Below are 26841 nucleotides of genomic sequence, written 5' to 3' on the forward strand. Positions count from 1 at the left end.
CACTAAACACAACATCACTGTACAAATTTATACAAATTAGCCATTCATTTGTCAAAATGTCATAAAATATTGTGAATAGATTAATTAATTAATTGGAGAGTTGAGTTGAAAATATCCTAATGGTCCTAAATATATGCTGCATTTACTTTAAGCAAAAAATCCCGTAATTTTAGGGCTTTGTGAGACTCATCTATTTGTTGATAGCTAAAATGATATATTATGACTAATTAAATTTGAAGTCTAAATAATTTCACCTTTAAATATTATAAGTTGGATGGTATTGTGATTCAGATAGGTCGGCTCTGGAATTGTAAGCTGTTCTCTATAATGTACTGTTTGAAAACTCTGAGAGTTGAAAAATAGCCATAAATCATCATCATCTGTGGACTTTGCTTTCTAAAAGTTTTGGCACATATGAAATAGCAGCAAGTAAACAGTGATTAAATCCACCTGTTTATCCTCTCTCTCAGTTATTCCTGCTTTTAATTTTACACAATCCTCTGAGAATGTACAGTATTTGACCTCACAGGCCCTTAGTGAGGTCAGTATGGCGCATTTCTTAAAGCAATACTTGACTCAAAAATGAAAATGAGCTGTTTGTTTGCTTATTGTCAGGCCATCCAAAAATGTAGATGACCATTTTTTTAAATCAGTGGAATATTAAAGGAGATTTTTAGCTGAAAATTTGGTTTTTGGTTATTCATAAAATGCAAGTCGTGGTACTGCATGCATCAGGAAGCATGAAAGGCTGTGGATTAAAGGTAACACTTTAGTGAATAATCTTGCACTCACTGTCACTTCATAACACCCCAGTGTTTCATCAGAAGTCATGACTCGCAAGTAATTTTAATTAGCCTCTTCATGTTTGTTTTGGGTAGCATGGTGGCTCGGTGGTTAGCACTGTCGCTTTACAGCAAGAAGGTCACTGGTTCGAGTCCCTGCTGATCCAGTTGAAATTTCTGAGTTAAGTTTGCATGTTCTCCCCGTATTGGCGTGGGTTTCCTGTTGGGATGCACTGTTGTTCCCCACACTCGAAAGACATACGCAATAAGTAAAGGGCATCTGCTTTGTAAAACATGCTGGAATAGTTGGGAGTTCATTCCACTGTGGTGACCCCTGATAAGTAAGGGACTAAACCGAAGGAAAATGAATGAATGAATGAATGTTTGTTTTCACTTTCAAAGTGTCTGTAATCATTGACCTCTATTTTATGAACCACCAGGAACCAGTTTCAGCTACAAAAAATCTATAATGTTCTACTGAAAAAAAAAGTAAGTGACATCTTGAATGTCTGGAAGATGAGTCAATTAAGTTCAATCATCATTTTTCCTTTTAGTAAATGAACATTCATTCCAAATGTAAATAAAATAAGCAGTTTCTGTAGTTTTTTTGTTTATTTAAGCTTTTGAATTGCTCTATGGGATCTTGATATTTTTATTTTGAAAAGTTTGAAAAATTGACTATTATTGACCATTTTAATAGTTTCAAGTGATATATTGTTTGGCTTGGTGTTGTAAATTACGTTAAAAAACCTGGTAATAAACTGCCAATACATTATATGTTATGTTACAAACTTAATTCTATATATTATATAATAGATTGCTCAAACTACTAAAATGTCAAAAGTCCCTTTGATTATAAGTCAAATTTCAACATCAAAACACCTGTGCATCACAAATTACAGAAACCGTAAATAACCAGATATTTTGTTGTGTTTTTTCTCATTTGATCTTAGTAGAGGGGACTTCTTTTTCCATTTTAGTTTTAAGTTGTTGCTAATTTGTATAAAACCATAAGATCTGCTTATTCGCCAGTTCTTCATGGGTTCAATAGAGCTCACAACAGGTGTCTTAACAGTCAGATTATATATATAAAACATGGATAAAATACTGTTTATCTTTCCAGACTGCTGAATTTATAGGTGAACATCTATGCTTTAATTTCTGTATCATTAAGTATTGTATGCTGCTACTATTTTAGTGTAAAGAACTACTATAAACAATTCGGTGCAACTCTCTGAATGAGTCAAAATGTAAATCATGTCAGACTAATTTCATACTCTGAATAGATTCCTTAGTAAATTATTTAAATGACACGCATAAATAACTACATATGGAAAAATATTGCTGTAAAAATATATTTGAGGATGACCACATAAGATTTAGCACGAAATGTACTTCATATAGTAAGCTAAAGTATTTATGTTCTTACACAAGTTGTCTCTGTGTTTGTTGTTTGTTTGGTGTATTTATACTGCATGTAGTTCCAGTTGGTCCTCAAAGTAAGCAATGATCCTCCTTCATGTTTATCTAACTATCTAATTATTAACATCATAACATTCGTACGGTAAATTACTGGATATTTTAAAGTGTTTTTTCCCTTTGATCTTAGCAAAGAGGACTTTTTTTTCCATTTTTGTTTTAAGTTGTCACTAATTTGTATAAAATCGTAAGATCTGCTTATTCACCAGTTTTTGGTATGTTTAAGGGCAGTTAGGAGGACTTCATTTTTTATCAGTACCTTTTTGATCAAGCATACAAATTCATGAAAAGAAACCACAAATTTGCCAAAAAAAAAAAATATATATATATACTCTGTGTTTACTGCAAGATTGTGTCAATCTTTATAAACAATCAGTACTTTTACATCAGGAATGTAAACGGATTATTGGTGTCCATGTAAACCAGGGGTGTCCAAACTTGGTCATGGAGGGTCAGTGTCCTGCTGAGTTTAGCTGTAACTTGCTTCAACACACCTGCCTGAAGTTTCTATTTATCTATTAAGAGCTTGATTAGCTAGTTTATGTTTGTTTGATTAGGGTTGGAGCTGAACTCTCCAGGACACCGGCTTTCCTGGACTGAGCTTGGACACCCCTGGTTTACATGGACTACAATAATCAGATTTTAATGCAGTTATGACAATAGTCTGATTAAGAGTCTACCATGTAAACAGCAATTTTTGATGACCTTACTAAAGTCAGAATCAGACTAGACGGAAATCAAGTTAAGACGTGGAGTATGCCGATTTTAGTTGCATTATTGAAGTGCAGTACAGACATGTAAACACTGCAATCAAATTATCACTGTAGTGTAGAATTTTGCTTGTATTTTGCAACAGGATAGCTTATACACACACAGCTGTTCAACACTATTCTCTGCACCTACCGATTAAGTGAAGGATCACAGACACGTGCATTACAAAATGCGAAGGTTTTTATTTCCCATACAGCGTGTGGTATTAAATTCCATCAGGGCCGGAGTGGGAAAAGTTCAGCCCTGGAGTTTCAAGCCTCAGACCGGCCCACCTCAGTTCACGACTGACTATATTGAAATAAGGTCATTTCCAATTCAGTTTCTATTTAAACTATCACGTCTTTTTTGAGAAAACAGCTGCTTTAGAACTTCAAATGTTCAACAACCCTAACAGTATTTTATGTCTTAACAATAAAAATGAAAAAAAAAATTACTCAGACGAGGATCAAACCTGAATTGGTGGTATCGAAACCTAACATGCTAACCACTCGACCACAACAGTTACTTGATAATCAACCTGCAGGCTGCATGTTGATCACGAGGCTGCGAGAAAATAGATAAAAAGAGCAGAGCTGTGGTAAAATATTGAATAAGAAGACTGTGGTCAAGTAAATAAATACATTAATTTAAAAAGTGTGACTGCTGTAAGCAACAGATTCTGGAGCTAGGGACACCGGCCCTCGCGGCCAAAAAACAGACCGGCCCACCGGGAATTCTCTCGGTCCTCCCGATTAGCCAATCCGGGCCTGAATTCCATTAAAACTTCCAGCAGTTCCTTGCATCCAATATCTCGTTTGTCACGGGGCATGCATAAAATATTCCTGAATGAAAGTGAAAGTGCCAAACTGCAGTTAAAGTCAACAAATTAAGAATAAAACACCCGAAATTACGTGAAACTCCTGAGGAAATGTCGATAGCGTGTTGACGATCGAATTATGTGCTATAACATGTAAAACGGGATTCAATTGAATTTAATTCATGTTTATTTTTTATAGCGCTTTTACGATGTAGATTGCGTCAAAGCAGCTTCACATAGAAGATTATAGTGAATTGAAACAGTGTCAGTCCAGTTTTCAGAGTTTAAGTTCAGTTTAGCTCAGTACAGTGTGGTTTAATATTCAATACTCAGAGTCTAAACACTGAGGAGCAAATCCATCGATGCCCAGCTCTACGGGTCCCGAACCCTGCAAGCCAGTGGCGACAGCAGCGAGGAAAAAACTTCACCAATTGGCGAAATTGAAGAATTAAAAAAACCTCTAGAGAAACCAGGCTCAGTTGGGCATGACCATTTCTCTTCTGGCCAAACGTCTTGTGCAAAGCTAGGGTTGGGGTTCATGAAAGGAATATTCAAAAAGGAACTCATGTAAACACCCTAATCATATTATTGTCTTAATTAGATTAAGGCAATTGATTTAATTACTGATGTCTATGTAAACGTAGCCAGTGGCAGCTTCATATTGAAGCATTAAAAGAAGCTACACCAGCTTGTTTTACAAATCTGATAGAAATCATTTGATGTAGTGTTTTAATATTCATCCTGAGCCTCTTCAATACCTTGCAAACTCTCCACGACTTTCATTTGCGAGGCTGCCAAAGTTGGCTTACCCTCTAATTGTCCTCCCACTTGAGAACTTTAATACAATTCCCTCCGTGTGTGCGAATTGAATTTAATGGCGCACGGCTGTAGAAAAGGAGCTGAAAGCAACAGTTTGGATTAAATAAATACAGCAAAGGCCAAGGCGTAAAATACCACGTAGGGTATAATTTACACCTCTGCTTCGAGAACGCTTTAATAAGAGCCCTAACAAATGCCAGCCATTAAAAGCAGCTCTGTTTAATCATAAGATGCTGATCAGGCCTCAAGCTGGACTTTAACCTCACGAGAAAACATCAGGTGATCGAACCTGAGGTAAAAAAACACAATGTCACGGAAACCGGCGGTGACTTATCTCTGCAAACAGGAGCCATGTCTTCGAGATATGCCGCAGATGACGTGTTTTGTTGCAGGAGGAAAGGGTGTTTTATGGGTTTGTGCCCAATCGCGCTGCTCCAGGGCTACTCTGAGTAAACAGGGATGCTGGGAAACAGGGAAGTAATTACAACTGCCATACTGTGAGTGAGTAATGGCTGCCCACAAAGGCAACAAGACAGTCTTTGTAAATCACTGGAAAGCCAACACTATTGCCAGCTTGAGACAACAGTCCCCTAATGAGCACTTAGCGGGTGATGTTTTGAATGTGATCTGACTGAAAGTGCAGGTTCATCTGCGGAGAGTAAGCAGTTGTTGTTTTGCGCTAGAGCTGTTTTTGGGTTGTGCAGAAAACAAGAATAGAGCAAGTGTTGGAAATTCCAGAGGGAGTCCATGGCAACATCCCGGGATTGCCAACAACTTTGACCTCCTGATTGAACAGCTCTGTTGGTTCAGATTATGCAACTGTGACACTAGGCCGTACATACTGGGGAGGAATTTTCATTACAGTTCACATGAACTGGATACTGCAACCATTTTTTTTTGTATTGTGATGCAGTTTCTAGAGAAATGGATTATTAAATGAGAAAACATGGGTGTGCCTTGTTTTTTTTTTTCTACTGCGAGCTGAATGGATGTAGTTAAGTAGACATTTTATTCAGAATGATTGGGAAAAGGGTTTGGGGAGACTTTTTACAACCTTAACAGACACCTCCTCACCATTTTGGTCTGTCGTCAACTGCTTGTTGACAGTTACAGCAGCGGGAAGTGTGCTAGCCATGCCTCATACAAGATATATATGTAATCTGACAATTTAAATAAAAAAAATAAAAAAAACATTTTCAGATAGTAAACAATACTACCACAAAACTAGCAATGTGAGCTAACAAAATCGTACGGTTTGATTGGATTTCATTGGGACTTTTTTTAAAAAAGGTTTAGTCATCAAATCCAGTGCTGTTTTCAAGCAAATCTAATAATTCTAATTTTTATTAATTTGAAAATACAGATATCCATCAAATTGCATTATATTTATCATAAAATCTAATAAAAATGTGTTTAAAATGAAAAACAAATTATAATTCTTACTATTAACCACTTATAACCTGTCAATTATTAAGATATTAACTGTGTTTTAGTATTTATAAATTATGATCTTATTCTACATTCCTAATCCTAGCTAATAACCCAACTAAATACCCTATACCCTCTATAGGTACCCTATTTTAGAGAGTGCATATGGAAAGTTGATCAAAAAAGTTACTTTCATCAAATTAAGGTGTATTTAGTCGTAGTCAGAATTATTAGCCCCCCTGAATTATTAGCCCCATTTATTTTTCTGCCCAATTTCTGTTTAATGGATAAAAGATTTTTTCAACCCATTTCTAAACATATTAGTTTTATTAACTAATTTCTAATAACTGATTTATTTTATCTTTGCCATGATGAAAGTAAATAATATTTGACTAGATACTTTTTAAGACACTTCTATACAGCTTAAAGTGACATTTAAAGGCTTAACTAGGTTAATTAGGCAGGATAGGGTAATTAGGCAAGTTTTGTTCTGTAGACTATCGGGAAAAATTGCTTAAAGGGGCTGATAATTTTGACCTTAAAATGTTTTTTTTAAAAATAAAAAACTGCTTTTATAAAAAAACAGGACTTTCTCCAGGAGAAAATACTGTGAAAGTGACCTTGCTCTGTTAAACATAATTTGGGAAATATAAAAAAAATTCTAAGGGGGCGGATAATTCTTTAACTGTATATTGCGACTGCATCAGTAAATAATAGTAATTAAGCTAAAAAAACTTAGCAAGATTAAAAAGTAATATTAAAATGCCTCATTTTAGGTCCAGAATTTGTCCCATACATGTGCTCTGTTTGTGCCATCAATCCGGTTCTTCTTGTCTTGTTTCTTTCTTTGAATATGCGGGATTTGACCGCGAGTAACATAAGACAGTCCTGTGATGTTGTTTTGAACAAAGTTTGGATAACAACTTATCTGAACTATATTACAAGCTCAAAAAACTTTGGTCTTGCTTCCATCTTTATTACACAACTTCTTCCTTCCCGGAAGTGACGTCAGTATATACTATTAAAAATCAAAATAAATTAGTACAATATTTTAAAGTTTTGCTTTTTTACATTATTATTAAAGCAAACAATTATTTTTCAAGAGTCCAACATTTAGCTGTGCAAGAAAACGTCTGATATAAGCAAAGTCATATTTTGCTACAGAATTTTTTTGTTTTTAAATAGAGAATTGACAAGTAACGGTCAATGTAAATCCTTGACGTTATTCTTAAAAGAAAACATGACCAATAAAAAAAGTGTGAAGCACTTTTATAATAGAGTTTTTTTTATTATTCAAATAGACAAATTCTGACTGTGGAAAGTTGATGTGCTGGCCAGTTTTTTATTTGCTTAATAAATTACACTAGGCTACAGTTTTTAATTTAAAACTTATTTTTCTAATGACATAGGATGTAACAAATTTCTATTTTTAAATAAATATTTGTCATATTTCTTTATTCTAATTATTTAAGAAATGTTTTTGGTATACATCAAATGTTATGATGACCATCCAACAAGCTAATTCGGCTAAAAATAGTGCTTAAATGTCACCTAAATTCAGTATTTAATTTTTTTTTTTTACTAAACATAAGCATTGATTACCAAATTTCATCTTTTTAAAAATCTTTTTTTTTTAAACGTCTAATTAAGTTCAAATTATAAGTAAGTAAGTATAACTAAGTTCAAATTATAATTTTTTTTAATTGTCGAGCACTATTCATCCATTCTCTGTGTGTCTTTAACAGTGTTTAAAGAAAATTACTTTTCCTAAGTAATGTGTTATATTATTTTCATCTTGTCTGCACCTACGTAAGGCTATAATATATTACTTTTAATGGTTACTTTTCCCAATACTTCTCTTTAACCACTGCTTGGTTTCTGGCTGTTCATTACTTTACATTAACCCGATTGAGGTGAACTTGTGAAGCTCATTTGTCAACGCTTAAATATCGCTTATCAACTTAATCAAACTTTCTAATTTAACCACAGCAAAACCTTTTCCTTGCTTCTCATTATCTCATTATCATAGACTCTTCACACCTGAGTCATTATGTAAATCCACTTTACGCTGTAATGTCTGAAGCGTTCAATAGACTTTCATCATAATATTCCATTAATATCATAAATGTAGTCACAGCTACAGCTTGTAAATTACCATGCAGGTTAAGAGCGTGTCTTTAAATGATACACCTTTGATATCCTCAGGGCTTTACTAAATGCCTTTTGAGCCGCATTTAAATTCTGTGAATAGTTTAGCGTGGAAGATTAACCATCTTTTAAAAAGAGCTGTGACTTCTCCTTCACCTATTTGGTATTTGGTGCTAACTAGCAGGAAGGAAGTTACATCATATCATTTAGTTTTCACACTTCTTTCATGCACCTTCCTGTTGCAAGCACAAAGCAGCTGCAGTGTGTAGAAATGTATTTTCTTTAGCATTAATTACCACCTAATGCATAAGGTTCAGTGGTCTACACCCATTTTACCTCTTTTACGAGATGTAAGATAAACCTTTGGTGTCTCCAGAATGTGTCTGTAAAGTTTCAGCTCAAAATACCCATCAGATAATTTCTTATAGACTCCAGAATCTGTTGATTTTGCTGTCTTGAGTACAGTGGAGCCTGTGGCTTTAAATCCAAGGAAACTGCTTTTACCCACCCACCGTTATGACGTGCGTGTCTGCTTTTCATTCGTTACGTAAGATAAACAGCCATCAGTGATAGTGACAGACACAGATGAAATACAGCTCATTAGTCAAAAATACCAAATAAGTTTATTCCATGTATTTGTGATGGAGTTTATTCAAGCCTTTCTGAAATGATGAGTCATACACAAATGCTGTTTACATATATACGAGTGTTTTATGTGGCTGTGGTGATTATAGCGGTTAAGAATAATAAAACAATTTTACTGTCTTTATTACAAACAGGCCCTGCTTTTTAAAAAAAATGTTTAAGCTTATAAACTTATAAAAATCAGAGAGAGTTGGAACAAATATTTTAATCCCAGTTTATTTGCAAAAATAAAAAGTTTTGAAGACTTGTGTACATGTTATCATAGAAACAAGGCACATGTCAATCTATTGGTGTGGGGAAAACTACGTTTTGGTGTGCCTCAACATCACTGGGATTTGGATACTATTTTAACATCAGAAAATTTTAAAAAAGAGACTTGTTGCATTTATATCACTCCAATATGACAGTGGACACACTATATATATTTAAATATATATATATATATATATATAGAGTTAATTTTCATCATATGTGCCTTTTAAAGTTTTTGGGCTTACCATGCACTGTTAGACATTTCTGTAAATTACACAGTTATTTACTGTATTTCACCCAGTGTAATACTGCAAATTCCTTTTACGGTAAATAACTGTATTTACCGTTGCATTATGGGAATTTAGTGTGACGTCGAACAACATATACAGCGATGTACTGTATTTGTAAAAATTCGTGTATTATACTGTATTTTCCACAACTGCTTCAACGCCACCTTGCGGCGATTCGACTACTCTGCACCACATTTTGCCTGAGGACCCTGGAGCAATTCTGGAGGACAATTTATTAGTGTGCCTGAAGAACATACTGGATTTAACAAACTTTACTCTGGTAAGCTGAGGCAGTGTTTCATTTTACAGAATGTTTTGTGGACGAGAATAGAACAAAGTAAAGTATAAAGTTGGCTATTATTATTTTCTCTGGCTTGGCGTTATTTCGCCCATTTGAGAAATATATCATTAAGATGTTACCTTTATTTAATTTATTACATTAACACTACTATTATTTTAAATAAGACTGTTTATGACTATTAGCCATTGTTCTCGTCATATCTTTTTATTTATTTACATAGGAACCGGTGTTGCAGCGGGTTTTGGTTTAGGAGGGAACCAGAGGTATGCAGACAGTTTTGGAGGACACTTAGCACGAGACAACGGTCCGGCAGAGAGTGTTTTCCCCCAGAAGAATATGAATGAAAGACCATCAAATAATCCAGGTAAAAGCGCGTCTGTCTGTGCTGACAACACTCGACATTGATTTGAGCACCTCTATTAGCATTTGTTTGCTCGGCGACATTGGCTGAAGCGATCTTAAAATGGTAATGTTAACTGTTAGCTAAACTGAGCTAAGTTTATACTGAATTGGACTCAAACTCATTTTAACGTGCAACGTTTAACATGTATTGATTTATACTATATATATTAGATGTTGTGAACTTATTTTTCTCTGGTTTAGAGTAACTTATAACGTTAGCTTGAGAAAATAACATCGCGACGTAACCTATAAGAACGTTAACGTAAATCTGTACAATATGCATAGAGGTAAAGTTGGTTTTATATTCACACATTCGTTCATTTAGAAGACTCTATACTGTTTACCATGTTACTTTGAATATCGATCAGAATTAGCAAGCCAGTATGACTTGAAATCAACATTAACACTGTTTATTTGACCGTGAGCATGTTGTACTTTGATAGTCATTAGCTGCTAAAATGATTTCGCTATTTAGAGTTTGCAAATAATACTTTTATGAAATTAAATTATTAAGGGGGAAGTCTGAATCTGCTAATATAAAACCAACTTTACCTCTATGCATTTTGCTAATAACCACCTTTTTGCTATTTATTGTTTGCTAATTATTTTTTTATCACAACTCTTGACATTTGGTTTAACATAATTGTTACCATTATATTTTTTTTCTGTTTAGATATGGCACTGGCACAGCAGCAGATTTTGTCTGAAGAAACAAACAGCATTTCGGAGGAACATCTTGATCAGCACAGCCTTATGCTTAAAAAATAAGCAAGACCAGTAAGCAACCAAGGTAAACAAATAAAAAAAAAGTTGTGTGGAGGTTGTGGATTGTAGCATGGTATTCTTATCTGTATATTTGGCTTTTTTATGGTCTCAATATAGAATACTGGGAGCCTGCCTGTGCAAACTGGACCTCATACAACAGTAAGTACTGTACATCTATTTGTTTCTCAATATATTAACGTTACTTTTAATACAAAATGTGTCACATGTTTAGTTGCTAGCTAAATAAAAAAATTGTTTTCCCTTTTTTATTAAACCATTTAGTAGGTTTTTTTTCATCTTTGTTTATAATATTTTTGAGCAGATTGAGGTCTGTCATGGGTCAGACATTTCAAAATACAATAATTAGTATTGGGATACATGCATTTGTCTATGTATTAAATGTCTTTTTCCCCATTTCATGTTGCCTAAATATTTTGTAATAAATAAAATAATAAAATTTTTTGTATAAATAATTCCAGAGGATGAAACAAAATGCACAGCAACAACCAGAGTGAGCCAGAAGATAGCAGGAGAAGTACTGAAGAGAATGACAACCATGAACAACAGTGAGTTATCCTTCTTTCACCAGCTAACTGAGAACTTGGATTAGGTGAGACACTCTCAATAGTTTTATCAGTATTCAGTCAGTTTTAGTTTATTAGGAATACATAAAACAAATAGTCTAATCTGTCCTGCAGTGAATCAACCCATCACAAATGCTACAATGTTTTTGTAAAACCTTGTTAGGGAAAAAAATAAACAGGACATTCTGGTTAGTTATCTTTTAAACATGTTAGTGAGCGGGTTATGAGCAGGAGCCAGTTGCTCAGTACCAGCTGAAAACTACCCCAACCTAGCTGCCATGCTTCAAAATAATTAACCAGTATATGATTTATTTTTTTTAAACAAGCTTCTTCTATGCTTATGTTAGTCTGTTTGTCCTTATCCAGAGTTCTTCATAATCCTGGACTGGGCCAAATCCTGACCAGATGCTGTGGTGGTCATGGAGGAGTGAATCCTAAAAGACACACGTGTCCGCATTGATCCAATGGGCCAGCCTGACCACCCGCTGGTGAACTTTCAAGCCTCTGGTGCCTAGACTGCGGCCTTGCACAAGTTTGGCTAGAGGAGAACTGGTCGTGCCCAACTGAGCCTGGTTTCACTCAAGGGATTTTATTCTACACTTTCGTCAGTTGGTGAAGTTTGTTCCATGCCACTGTCGCCACTGGATCACTTGGCTACGATTGGTGGATCGGTGGATTTGCTCTTCAGTGTTTGGACTTTCAGCAGTGACATTTACTGCTTCAATTCTGAAAACTGGACTGAAGCAGCTTCAATTTACAAGAACTTCTATGTTAAGCTGCTTTGACATCATTGATCTACATTGTAAAAGTGCAATAGAAATAAAGATGAATTGCATTTGAACATGTGAATTCAGACCTTGTTGAGCATTTGACACCAGAACTAGTAATATTTTAAAGTTGGGTTGTTTCTGAGTCGGCTAATAGTTACAAATATTTATTTTTCCAACAATATGCAATTCAGAAGTTTAAATTTTTATTGTACATGTATGTTCTAGTGCTTTGTGTGATTTATTTATTTTTAATGTGTTGATTTTATTGCTTAATGTAATTTTCACACATATTCCTTAAATGTTTTAAGCATTATTAATGTTTTAAAGAATGGAATATTTTGTAATTGTGTCTGGTTTAATGTCAGTAGTACTTAGTACAATTGGGTTTTTTTTCTCTCAACAATATGCAGGTCAGACACTTAAATTAGTTTTGTACATGTATGTTAATGTGCTTTGTCATTTTCAATGTTTTTTTTTTCTTAAAATAAAATATTTTGAATGATTGAAATGTAATGTTTTTACACATTTTTAAGCTTGTTTTAAGCATCTCCAATGTTTTAAATAAAGAGTGTTTATTTTGTTAATATTTTGTAATTGTGTCTTTTTTAGGTCTATAGTATTAAAATAATATTAATAAAATTATATTATAAAATATTTAGGACAAAATTAAAAGGTTTACAGTAGCTAACTGTTAACTTAGGTTTTTACAGTAGTTAACCATTTTCAGACACTACGGTAACATGCTGTAAACGGATTTACAGTTGTATACTGTAAATCTAAAATACAGTAACTTACTGGCAACAGTGTTGCCAGTAAGTTACTGTAAAAACCCTTTGAAATGTCTAACAGTGTGTGGCAAATGTTGGTAAAATTTTCAACAATTCACACCATTTACTATTAGTTTATTACCTGACTATTATTAAGATATTAATAATTTGTTAGCGATTAAAAAGTATGATCTTATTTTACATCCCCAATCCTACTTAATATCCAAGCCCAACTACTACTTACTACTATTAATAAGCAGCTAATTAGTAGTTTATTGAGCTAAAGGTTTTAGTAAATGGTTTGTTAAATAGCGTGAATTGTACATTAAAATAAAGTGTGACCCAGTTTCTAATTTAGGTCTAATGCTGAAAGAAACTTCTAATAAATCAATTAACTTCCAATTAGAACTTGAAGGTTTTATCCTTCAAAACATTGTGAAACAATCATTGACAAAAAAAGCAGCTTTTAAGACTGAACAAAAGTCCATTGTTGTAACAATGTGGTGACCTGTTCAACAAAATTAAATTAAATGCTGATTTTAAAAAATTCTAATAACCTTTCTCTATAGTTCAGATGATCATTTAAAAAGGTACTCAAAATTTAGTCACCCTCAAGTGGTTTCAGACCTTGAGAAGAGAATTTTAAGAATGTTGGTTTGGTAGCCATTACAAAAAAAAAAAGATTACTATGGGAGTTAATGGTTACCGGTTTCTGGCATTGTGCAAAGTACCCTCTGTGTTCAACAGAGCACAGAAGAGGTTTGGAACAATTAGCAGATGAGTAAAAACAGACAGAATTGTAATCTTTAGGTCAACTATCCCTTTAGTTATAGCTAGAAATATGGTGTGTAAACATTATTGCAGTACCCATTAATATTGCTGTTCAATGGCTTAGAGAGAAAGCAGCAACTTTAAAGGTCCTGTGAAATTCAAATAATTTTTTTTGATATTATAGTTTCAGGCTGTTAGTCTTTGGGATATCTATAAGCTAGTGTGCTCCAAAACAGTGATAAATTTCACATTGAGAAAATATAAAACTGATATAAACATTCAAAGCTTGCAATTTGTCACTTCCGGCGCGATGGATCAACTCTTTTTTTTTGGATGATCTCATGTTACAGTTTCTTATCAAATCTTGACCAATCAAATGCTCTCTAGTATCTGACATACCCCACCTTCTTCAAGACGCTTCTCATTTGCTTTTCATTTGATGCGCTTGAGTTCAATCAAATCGTTTTTATCACTGGCAGAGCTGATAAAAACAACACGCTATTGGCTGACGAGCTACTATATGTCTCACCATCTCTTCATGTTTCAGTTGAAATTACATCAAACATCGAAGAAAAAATGCACATTTCAAAGCACTTCACAAGAACAGTAATGCTGTAGTTTCTCTCTAGTGTTGAGAATGGCATGTGTCTGCACTGTAAATGTTTATATGTATATACATTCTTAAAAAAAAGAAGCTCTATAAAGCTTATCAGCCAATCACGACTAAGGGGAGATTTGTGCAAGTTTTTTCTGGAACCACTGACTGATCCTTTCATTTTATTTTCCGTTTGGAAGGCAATGATCCAATATTCCTCCACATTGATCTTTGAGGCTTTGTGAAGTGCAGATTATAAAACATATTCCTATAAAATAAATATCATATTCCTCTTATATATATATAAAAAAAAACTATTACAATGTCTTGACAGAATATTCACTTCACTAATGCAGTCTCTTTCCTCGCTCAGAAACACTTTTATGAACCAAAAATAAATATTCAAGAACGGTACAAGCTTATTTTATCTATTACACAACTTAATTTCTGTTAATTCTTTCCTAAACCCTCCTGAAACTTCTTTTACCCATTCCTTAGATTTGTTCTTTCAGATTAGACATGAGTGTCCACTCATACCAAATATTTTCGAATGAATTTTGCAGCAATTCCAAAAACGCAAACCTTTTTTCCTCAAGCCATCTTTTATCCCTTTTATTGTGTGCTTTGAGTCATTGTCCTGACGGAAAATCAATCATCACCCTTGACACAGATCTCTGGCTAAGAAAAACAGGTTCTTCAAGGATCCAATGCTGGTCCGCAGCATGATATTGTGAGGAGTATTTGCTTCCCCCCCCAAATATAACGCTTCACTCTAAGGCCAAAGAGCTCAATTTTAGTCTCGTCAGTGAACATATTTTTGCTTCAAAAGGTTTCACACGTTTTTTAACTCCAGGCTCGATTTAATGTCGAGCTCAGAAGTGTCTTGCTTCTAGAGACTCTCAGAGAGTCATGAACTGTGAAGTGCTGCAGTGTGTGTTGATATCTAAGCTGTTTCTGCTATTTCTGCAGCTCTTCTGGTGTTGTAACCTGCCTCTTGCTCATTTCTCTGAGAGCTGCCCTTGTCCTCAATTTTGATGGCAGAGTCTGATTGTTGTATCAGGCTCCCATGGTCAAAGTTTGATGGTTTTCTCCCTCCTCATGATTGTATATCGCATGTTGGGCTGCACAATAGGCATTGGACGATAACCGTTTTCAAGGTATACTGTGGTTTGGAAAAGACAAGGTTTTAAAACTGGCAAAATTTTCTGCTATATCGTTCCTATGATATATGTACGATTTTTTAATTGACTTTTTTTTTTTAGGACAACAGTATCTTCAGCAAGATATCAAATATGCCGTTTTAAATTGTAATGAAATCAGTGTTTTTGAAGATGAAGACAGTCAATGTTCCAATTAAATTATTAAGCCTGACATGTTTACTGCTCCAAAATATTATAAATGTTTCTCAAAAAAAAAATATTGTGTTCAAGGGGGGGAAAATTTACGTTTTTTACCCAGACATATAAAAAACACAAATATTTTTGAGCAGTAACCACAGTGTTGAAAGAGAAAAAGGTAGGTAGTGGCATATAAAACACCAAATATGTTCAATTTTACAGCAATACTATCCTGAATCAATCTTTTAAAAAAGTTTTTGAATGAATCCCCTGAGTTAAAGATTGGATGATTCATTCAAAAAGAATCACTTGCCTAATTTCTGAATGAATCTGACATTTTGAGCAAATAATTTGAATGAATGACTAAATAGTTTTAGTGTCATTTTAACTTTTAATTTTCATGAAAGACCTAAACCAGCCAAGCATAAAACCAGAACACAAAAACACCAAGTATTTTATATTAAAGAGGAAAGTATATATTTATATAAAATATTTTAGTGTTCTTGAAAGTAACTCAAGGGCAAACTTTTACGAATGCTTTCTATGCCATAAAAGAGTCTGAATGAAACCTCTGTGAGATCTAGAAGCAAGTGTCCTTGAGATGTATAAAGACTTAATTTATTGTAGATATATACCAGCCATTCAGCCTTTATATAACTCTTATTACAGCTCAACAGTTACATTCTGTTTGCAACAGTCATTTATCAATACCTAATAATCTTCTAAGTGAAATCTGTGAGGTTAATAGTACATTGTGCACAATACTAAAGAAACATTTCAATTATTACAGTTTACAGTTCATTTTAACAACTTATAGTTATTTATTTCATAATAAATTAATTCAAATAATCAAACTATATTCTAAGTGGGTTTAAATAAACGAATCACTTTTTGGTGTAGGAATAAAAACAGCCAATGCAAATTTATGTTTTTATTTTTAGCCTATATGACTGCACTGTAAAAAAAAGTGTTTAATTTAAAAAAGTGAGTAAAGTAGTTGCATTACAATTATTATGTAAATGAACAGTTTTCACAATTATATATACAGTTGAAATCAGAATTATTAGCCCCTCTGAAATATTAGCTATTTGATTAGATATTTTTCAAGACACTTCTATACAGCTTAAAGTGACATTTAAAGGCTTAACTAGGTTAATTAAGTTAACTAGGCAGGTTAGGGTAATCAGGCAAGTTATTGTATAAAGATGGTTTGTTCTGTAGACTATTGGAAAAAAAATAGCTTAAAGGGGCTAATAATTTTGACCATAAAATAGTGTTTAAAAAATGAATAAACTGCTTTTATTCTTGCCAAAATAAATCAGACATACTGTGAAAATGTCCTTGCTCTGTTAAACATAGTTTGGGAAATATTTAAAAAAGGAAGAAAAAAAAAATCAAAGGGGCTAATAATTCTGACTTGAGTTTACTCACTTTAAACTCAACTGGTTTCTTTTAAGGTAACAGGTTTGCCCACTTATTTAAAGTTACTAATCTCTTTTTTCAGTGTGTGTTCAAAGAGTTTTGTTTACAATGTTACTTTTAGACAGCATAAAAAAATGTGAAAAAAAAAACACTATTTCCTGACCAAACATCATAGAAAACAAGGGTCATAGAATAGCCTGCTAATTATTAATACTATTTTTAAGGCTGCATTCTTATCAAATCTAATATGGGTCAAAATATACAGCCTTTAACCGAGCACACTAAAGTGAATTTCTAAGAAGTGCATTCTGAAAGTAGGCTACTTCTCAGTTTAAAACTATCTTTGCTTATCAAAAGAGCTGTCACAGATTACTATGAAGACACACAATCAAAGCAGTTAGCTAACCTCAAAGCTGTCAGATTAGAAAATTTTGATATGAAGAGTTGAAAACCCCTAAATGCTGTCCTCTAAATGCTAACCCACTTCTGAGCTGTTTAGATCACTTTTTCATGCAGCAACAGAAGTTGGCAAAAATGCAAGATGGACAGGGTGATCAGGAAAGAAACGCCTTTGTGAAGTTTAATTTCGCATCACGTGCTTATGATGATTCACCAATAAGACGACTCCTAAGTCACTATAAAGCTGCGGTCACACTAGAGTTTTAGCTTGCGAAATTCTGTAGTACGGCTCTGCGAAAAGGGGTGGGAATAAACAAGATAATTAAACATTTAAAAAAAGCAAGCGATTACCTATGAAGGTAAGATACCTGAGCTCAAACTCCCCTCTCGCCCCGCAATGGGAGGGAGCCCCGGGCTCGAGGATCTTATGAGCTCAGGGCTCTCTCCCAGGACAGCATGCCAAACAAGCTTTAAAATCAATTATCAGCTAAGAGTGAACTCTTGAAATATTAGCAAAACAATAGAATGGGAGATTTTAGGCATTCTGAGAGAAGTCTCTCTTTCCTAAAATGTTGACCCTATGCTCCTCCTATACAACATACAGTATGTGTAAAAGCAAAAATAGTTCCAGACTATATTGCTCTATTAATTTAATGCTTATTTTATCTGTTTTTTAATTACCACTTGTTCTTCCACATGAAAGATCCACGTCCTGAAGCAGTTTTGTCAGTCTGTAGTCAAATTAACTTTACCCAGAGTCTGTGTTCTGCTTTGAACATCCTAGAGAGGGTAGAGCCTGTTTGATTATTTATCTTATTTCTCCAGAAGAAAAACCTATTTGATCGCCGAACATAAAAGCTATCATAGAAGAACATGGAAACCACTGCTGGACTCATGAAATATTGTTTTTTTGCCAGTCTCAGAAAACCACATCAATCCATTTTTCATAAAGACAGATTGAATTCATTCCTTCTCCTGCGTCGCAGAGCTTCGATGTGTTCTTGAAAGCTTTTAAAAGGTTTTAGAGTTTGTCCTTCAGAACTGCCGTTTAGCGGCGTAATGACACTGAATATTTAGAGATTGAATTACTTCTCAGCTGTCGATAATTAATAAAAGGCCTGGAGCATAATAAAGTGACACAAAAATAGCAAACACACCTATCAATCATCCGGACTCCGCGAGGGAAGTTTTCATTTTGGATGTGGAATATAATGAACTTGCAGAGATCACTCTTATAGCTTGAGTATCTGCTGGCTCAATCAAACCAATGAAAATTCTAGGGCTTGCAAGGCCTCATTGTGATGCCGGGCAGCATCATAACACCGGGTGCACAATACAAAGTCACCGCATGTGGTGCTGATCGACGCAGCGCCTGATTCTAATTTCATTAATGCTGATTTTTTTCACGTTTATGAGACGAGCATTACATGTCTAAAAATAAAGGACATTAGCATATCAATCGTATCAGACGCCTTTGGCTGCAGTGCGATCGAATGCATTAAATATTTCAGTTTAGAACTGCGATGATGTGAGGAGATAATGTCATTTAGATATGACATCTCATTTAGATATTTATTACAGTTTTGTTTTGCTGTGTCCTATTTAATCATTTATAATGCATGGATAAGGGACATTAGGAATAAGAAGTAAAGCAAAGGATTTATTTTTAATGAAACAAATAGTTTTATTCTGCAAGGAACCATTAAATTGATCAAGTAATAATTCAGTGAAAGATTCTGTTTCAAATAAATGCCAAATCAGCATATCAGCTGAAATCTCAAGTAGTACAGGTTGATTAATAAATTACAAAAAAATAAAATAATATTGTCATGGTCCTGCATTGTCTTGTCTGTCCTGTCAGTGTTTAATGTTTCCCTGTTTGTTCTGTGCTTGTTTACATTGCTGTACCTTAATTTGTGTGGGCCATGTGCACCTCTTAGCTGCGTCCCAAATCGCATACTTATGCACTATTCTACGCCATTTTGTAGTATAAATAGTGCAAGTAGTGTCTTCACACTGAAAACTCAAAAAATAATAAGTGCACTTTAATAACACGGATGATGCACTCATTCAGCAGCTAAAATAAAGTGTGTAACGATGGACACTTCACGCACTCAACGACCGCAGGTTTGCTTACGTAGCGGAAGGCACATGTTCGGACGCACATGTTGAATAACTTTATTTATTTTGGATGGTGAAAGCAAAATTCTCCTACGAGAGTGATTATAGCGCCTACCGATGGTAAATGTGGTTAAACTCACGGCAGGTATTATTTAATAATATGGTTGTTTATTTCACTGATTTGGCAACCGTCAAACGTCATCAGGGAAACGGTTTGAATTTCCGCTTAGTAAAAAAACATTAGTGTGCCATTTGGGACGACACTACATACGTATACTATCCTGTTGAGTGTGTAAGTGCATAAGTACATAGTGCATGAGTGCATAGTGTATATTGTGCCAATTGGGACGCAGCTCTTGTCTTTCCTTCTTGTTTTCAGTTATCCCGCCCTCTTGATTAGACCTTGTTATTCTGATTGTTTTCACCTGTCTCTTGTGTGCTTTGTTCTATATATTGTGCTGTGTGTTCACATTTCTTTTCTGGGTCATTCCATGTGAGCTTGTCTTGTATCACAGCTTTGTATCCTTACTGTCGTTTCGTCTTGCCTGTTCTAATTCCCTTGTCTACTTATTGGTTGTTTATAGCTACAACTTTGTTTTGTTTGTTCCTAGTGTTTAATTATTTTTGTCTTCTAATCTTTATCTTGCTTTTATCATTTGAACCATTTTTTTTCTGTCCATCCCAGTCTTAGTAGTTGATTATTAGTTGTTTTTTTATTGTTTAATTTCTCTCTTTAAGACTTTAGAAGTCACTAGCCCCTTTCACACATACAGACCTTTCCGGAAAATTACCGGCAATTTTCCGGAAAGGTTGTATGTGTGAACAGGCCCTTTTTGAAAATACCGGTAAATTCGTTCTGGCTATTTTCCGGAAAGAGAAGTTGTAACATTACCGGTAATTTGCCGGAATGCTGCGCTGTGTGAATGCAGAAGGAAGATTGCCGTAATAAGCGCGTGCACGTCTAGAACGTGCTGACGTGAGACACCTGCTTTAGCCAATCACAACAGTCAGACGCATTCACGTGCGCGCGGTTTATGAGAATAAAAGCCTTTGAATATTTTTTCCAGACACCTTTAGCTGCTAGATGTTAGTCAGATAATGTTTCTATGTTCCTTTATAATGCTTTGTAAATAATTATCGATAAAATGTTTATGATAATCCGTTGTTTGTTTACCTTCAAGCTTTGCGTGTGCCCGTGAGCGCCCATAGCGCCAGCACACACACATATCAAAGTGTTTCCCTATGTTTTCATTAGAGTTGTACTCAATACTGATCCATCCGAAGAGTTTGTAATGTAGTCAAATGTTTACAAACACAAGCGCAGCCGTTTAGAGGTCATTTCTGGTTAATGATGTCAGAATTTACCGGCATTTTGCGATGGATGTGTGAATGCTCTTTTCCGGAAAATTTCCGTAACGTCCTCGCCTGTGTGAACAGCGCTTTTTTGAATATACCGGTAAAGTCGTTCCGGAAATTTTCCAGATATTTACCGGTATCACTGTGTGAAAGGGGCTTTTATTTCTCTTTTATCCGATTGCCCAAGTCAGTCTCGTTCTCTTCTACTAGAATTTATATTTGACTTCATGTTTTCTTTTAAATTTAGTAAGTTTTATTGTATATTATTGCTGCTTCTTTGCTGTCCTGTTTCGTGTCTTATAATTTTCCAGTCCTATCCCATGTCCTGACCTCCTGACGTGGCTTACCAGCCTGATCTCATGAGGAAACGTAAGTATTTAACGTTTTGTCAGTTTAGTGGCTAATATGTACGAATTCGTACGAGTTAAGTCGTATGAAAATGTACTTTTTTTAGTAGGAGGCATAGCACCCAACTCCACCCCTAACCCTAACCGTCATTGGGTGATGAACAACTAAATTTTACGAATTAGATTGTACGAATTCATAACAATTAGTCACTAAATCAAAAAGGTACAAATTGCTGTGAGATTGCGTTGGTCTTGCTCTAGGATCTAGCTCTTTTGACCACTGTTGCTCCTACTTTTGGCTGACTGTTCATTTTGGTGGCATTTTGTATCTACCACTGGCTTCCCTATGTGATTACCCCTACTGTTTGGACCTTGTCATCCCCTTGTCTACTTGCGCCTAAAGCTGCGATAACACTGGAGTTTTCTCCCCATAGGCTTCCGTTCATATGCACATGAATGCATCAGACTGGAAACGCAAGGTCATGCAACAAGTTTTGCATTCTGCTGAGTGGCAAAGATCAAGCTTGGTAAACTCTGACCTGCGAAATCGCATCACTTGGCTGTGTGAGACCAATCAAGGTTCAAAACACGACCTCTCTAGACAAAAATGTAAAATATGGACCAATCGCTCGCTTTTATTAAATGTCTAATCATCTTGCCCCTTTAATCAACTGCCCCTTTTTTGCAGCGTCGTACTACAGAATTTACCGGCTGATTGATAAATTACAAATAATATATTATAAAAGTAATACCATAGAATAGATAAATTAGTTAATAAATGCTGAGATCCCCCAAACACAATTTTGACATGTGGACCAACCGAGCAGTTTGGGTAGGTTTTATTATGTAGGGCTGGCAACCCTGCCAGGACTATGATTACCCAAGAACACAATCTCCTATTGGGATGGATTTGATTGACACTGACGAAGGCACACAGCCGAAATATAGTTTTTTTCATGTCTCCTGTGATTTATTTAATAAATTATTGAGTGCTGACCTTCTTTGCTACTTGTCATTTGAAGAAATTTGGTCACAGCAGCACGCATATCTGTTAGAGCGCTGGGATTTATATTTGATTGGATTTGATTAACAATAGAGCAGATTTTGTTATGCAGACCTGGCAACCCTGGTGAACAGTGTGATGCAACCTGACTAAAGAAAAAGGGTCCGTTTATATTCATTGATTTTGTCTTTACTAGATACAGCATGTCACAAATGACAATTCAGTAAATTAAAGCGTCAATCTGTTTCTGACTTTTTAACACACTGTCTACACCAGATGCAGCAGTGTTGCCAAGGCCATCATTTTACACTAAATTGGGCTTTAACACAGTCTACACAAGTAGGGATAAAAAAAGGTATAAAGATTTACTGTACCATCCTAGTTACAGATATTTTTTTTTTCTGTGAATCAACAGAGGCATATTCCATCCACGAATGAAACTGAAACTCGCAGCACATCAGTTTGAAAGGTTTATGCACAATAGTAAAAAAAAAAAAAAATCAATGTCTCTGTGGACAAAATGAGTGGGATTTTCCTTTCAGAACTGACTGTTGTGCTCTATTATAGACCTTGATTATACGAAGCTACTTTATAAGTTATTTGTCAGCTAGTCCTTCAGGAAGCCCACTGATGTGTTGATTTCGAACATCCCCAGCTATTACACATTACTTTCTGATCAATTGAGTGCTTCTGAACAACAGCCTAATGTATTTTCGAAAGAGCTTAAATGTGTTGGGAATAATCACCGCTTGCTTCTGTGTGTTGAGACAGGAATTGGTTATGCATTAATACATTTAAGAGAAGAGGGCGTCTCGAGGTCTGCATCATGCAGATAAGTGCTCTGGAGGACTAGCCTTATCTGTCATTATAGCGCTCTCACTTCTCCGGTCTGACTCATAAAAGCTCCTCCAACCCAAACCTCCATCATTCATAATAGTACACCTTTACTGCTAAGAGGACCCACCGGTGGCTGAGTTAAAAGTTTTATGTTAGAGAAGTAAATGACTTGAGAACGGTAATTGGTAGTAAATGTGCTCTGCTCAGCTCCAGACTGTGAATCTTAGTACATTTAAAGCTAGGACGACAAAGGCCACTAAGTGGGTTTTGAAACGCGACTATAAATGGGAAAAGCATCCTGTATGACACTTTATGCGTCATTCTGTATTCATAGAAATGGGTCAGTTTGATTGACCTGATCAAAACTAATCACAGCATCCATAAACAATGAGGGAAAAAATATGGATTTAATGCATGGAAGTAACAGAAGCCAGTTTTTTTTTTTAAGTGAAGTGAATCTTTTCAAAGTTCTCCAAAAAAGAAGTCCTAAATGTGAATTTTATGAGTTTTCAGCAAGTTGTTAGAGTGGCTGACTGTAGTATTGGTAACCTAGTTACCAACAGTACACAAGGCAGACATAATGGAGAAATGTTTGCAAATGTGTTTCCATCTCCCATTTTTTAATTAATGGAGTCATATACTGCATTAGTTTAATACGTTAAATTGTTCCCTGATATCTAAATAGTAATGGTTTTACTTCAGAAATGGTTTTATAAGCTCATTTATTACTCCATAAAATACCCATAAAATCAGAAAGTGCATGATTGACCATATAAGGTTCATGCTATGAATATTAATGAGCTATGCTCTGACGTGCCGCTCTTAAACACACACACACACAGAACATGATGCATGCTTAACATTAACAAATATAAACCCAATCAGAGTAACGTTAACCTATTTTGCTCACTGGACCTGTTGTGGATAAAGGCTAAATTATAAATAAACTTGACAAAAAAAAAGAGTGATATAGATGTACTGCGTTGCATTTTGAAGCTACAGTCAAAAAAACACAGCCAGGAATTAATATCAAGCTCTGCATGAACAGATGACAGTAAAGCAGAGTGATTTAATATGATTCAGCAGTCAACAGTACATTTTGCATCCTGAGGTAAGTTTGAACATACCTTGTGCTGTCGTTGTCCAGTAATGCACAGTAAACTTTTTGGGGCTTGCATTTTCAAAAAAAGGTCCACATTCATAGTGAAATATATGATTAAAATAACTAAGGGATGAAAACTATCACTGTTGTATCACTAGAAAAAAGTTTAGCTTATGGCTGCTTGTCATGTCCGGAGGAATGACCGAAAGTCAACATACATGCAAATGCAGAGGGCATGGCCTGTGAGTCTCGTAACAGTTTGTTTTGTCATTTCATTGGTCCGTTGTCCATTGGGGTTTTACACTCGTGGAGTTTACATGAAAATAAGGAAACAGTGCTGTCTGATGAGAACATTATGCCCATTTCCATATACTGATCTTTTAGTATTCTAATATATCTTGATATACCCAGATTTTCATTGTAGGGCACCTTTAACACCTTTTCCTGCTATAACCACCTCAAGCAGTTTTTGCAAACTTGTATTTGAAATTTGACTGATTATCATCACATATGCAAAATGTGCATTAACACAAGGTGAAAATAAACTTGTTGGTGTAATGCTGGGAGTTAAATATTTATGTAAGTAGATATAAAGTCAAAGAAAAAGGATAACCCATGAATGTCCTTAAATTTCCATCATGTGGCACACATGGCACTGAATGTGTGGCATACACAATTTCCCTCAATCGTTGAGTTGAAAAACATTCCATGAGTAAACTAGAGCGAGTGACGCAAACCTCTGTGTTTGGTTTGAAGCCAGCATTTGCATCAATATGTTAGTCTTAAGGAGGTTATAAGTAGAACCAGACAGAATCTGTGCATTTTAATTTTGTTAAAAATCTGCAGATTTATCCTGAATGATTTTGGTATTATTATTATTATTATTACTAAAATAATATTTAGTATTATTATTGCTAAACGCTTAATATATGAAATTAAAGATAATAAATTTTTTACTTTTTTTAAATATTTTTTATAACTTATTCCTGTATCCTGCACTTGCTGCTATTGCACTGCTGGTTAGACCTAAACTGCATTTCGTTGCATTGTACTTGTACATGTGTAATGACAATAAAGTTGAATCTAATCTAATCTAATCTAATCTAATCTAATCTAATCTAATATTTACAATGCAAATTCAATTAGATCCACTTAATTGGTAAAAAAGCAAGTCTCTCATATAATATATTTACCAAAAGACAGAAAATAGTACTTTACAATTAATATTTTCATATTTCGCCACCTTGGAATTATAAGATTCTATCTGCATTGTGAGTGATTTTGAGATATTGAGCTTAAAAGTTTTTGCATTCCATATTAAACAGTGTGTGTGTGTGTGTGTGTGTGTGTGTGTGTGTGTGTGTGTGTGTGTGTGTGTGTAACATTTGTTTTTTTAAATTCAAAGTCTAAAAATGTAAAAACTTATATAAAAAACAGTCCATAATGTAAATAAGCTGTCATTCAATAAGAATATGTCAATAACTTTCATTTAATAACTTAATTTTGACAAAAATGTCAAAAAAAAACTTAATAATTCTAAGGTGACGATATGTTAATAATATTAATGAAATTAATGAAAAAACTGAATAAATTTAAGTTTAAACACATTTACACAAGTAATCATTCAATGATGGCCTAAAAATCTGCATAATTTGAGCAAGCATATTCTGTGTTTAAAAGAAGCCTCATAGACATCTAATAGACATCTAAACAGAGACATCCATGCCTAAAAAAGGCTAAATTTGGGTTGTCAGTGAAAATATAATAGTCTAAAGTAACCTAGAACTAGACTGGTCATCAAATAAAGTGGAATAAATAACTACACATGAAATCGATGTATTCTGTGTATTGGATTAGTCTAATTTTGGGCTATGCTCAGACATCTATTAGATTTTCACTGACAGCCCAAATTTAGCCTCGTTTTAGCTAAAACATCCATTCTAGACGTCTATTAGATGTCTGTTAAACACAAAATTGCTTGGTGGGTGTGCTCCAAATCAGTGAGAAAATTCACATTTAGAAGATAAAAACATTTAAAGCTTTACGTTCATCACTTCCAGCAAAATGAACTAATACACTTTTTGACATCACCTCATACTTTAGTTACTCATCAAATCTTTAGACCAATCAAATGCTGCCCAGGATTTAATATGTCCCACCCCCTTCAAGACACTATTGCTGACACTGAAATTGGTTATTTATTTACATCAAAGAGCATTCTAACCAAGGGTTACCTAGTCACCTAAATGCTGGTAAATGTAATACTAAATGGTTGTCAAAACATGTTAATGAATTTTCACATTAGGAGAACTCTTCAACCTTAAGTTAAATATTAAAACGTTTTCATTTCTTTGGATGTTTACACACGCATACATTCCTGACATTACTGAGGCTTAGCAACCCTAACATTGCAACGACAATACCTATGAGCAGTTTTTGGAAAACGAGGCCAATTTAGACGCCACTATGTTCAACGGGAGATTAAATGGTTGCCAACCTGTTTGACACCAAACATCTGAGAATGTAAGTGAAAAGGCTTTATTCTGGCAATG

The 26841-nt window shown here is 34.6% G+C and overlaps 1 long non-coding RNA gene across 3 annotated transcripts; it reads left to right on the top strand.

Moving 5' to 3' along the window:
- The first annotated feature begins 9475 nt into the window (after positions 1-9475).
- On the top strand, positions 9476-12303 carry LOC141379141 (uncharacterized). 3 transcript variants are annotated; one of them, XR_012395148.1, is made up of 6 exons: positions 9476-9690; positions 9932-10075; positions 10787-10903; positions 10996-11037; positions 11358-11488; positions 11829-12303. It is a non-coding gene; the product is annotated as an uncharacterized lncRNA (long non-coding RNA). The 3 variants fall into 3 exon arrangements; XR_012395147.1 differs by having other exon boundaries at positions 11358-11444; XR_012395149.1 differs by lacking the exon at positions 9476-9690 and having other exon boundaries at positions 10023-10075; positions 10787-10890; positions 11358-11444.
- Positions 12304-26841: the final 14538 nt, after the last annotated feature.

Source organism: Danio rerio, chromosome 19 (assembly GCF_049306965.1).
Source record: "Danio rerio strain Tuebingen ecotype United States chromosome 19, GRCz12tu, whole genome shotgun sequence".
Classification (NCBI taxonomy): Eukaryota; Metazoa; Chordata; class Actinopteri; order Cypriniformes; family Danionidae; genus Danio; species Danio rerio.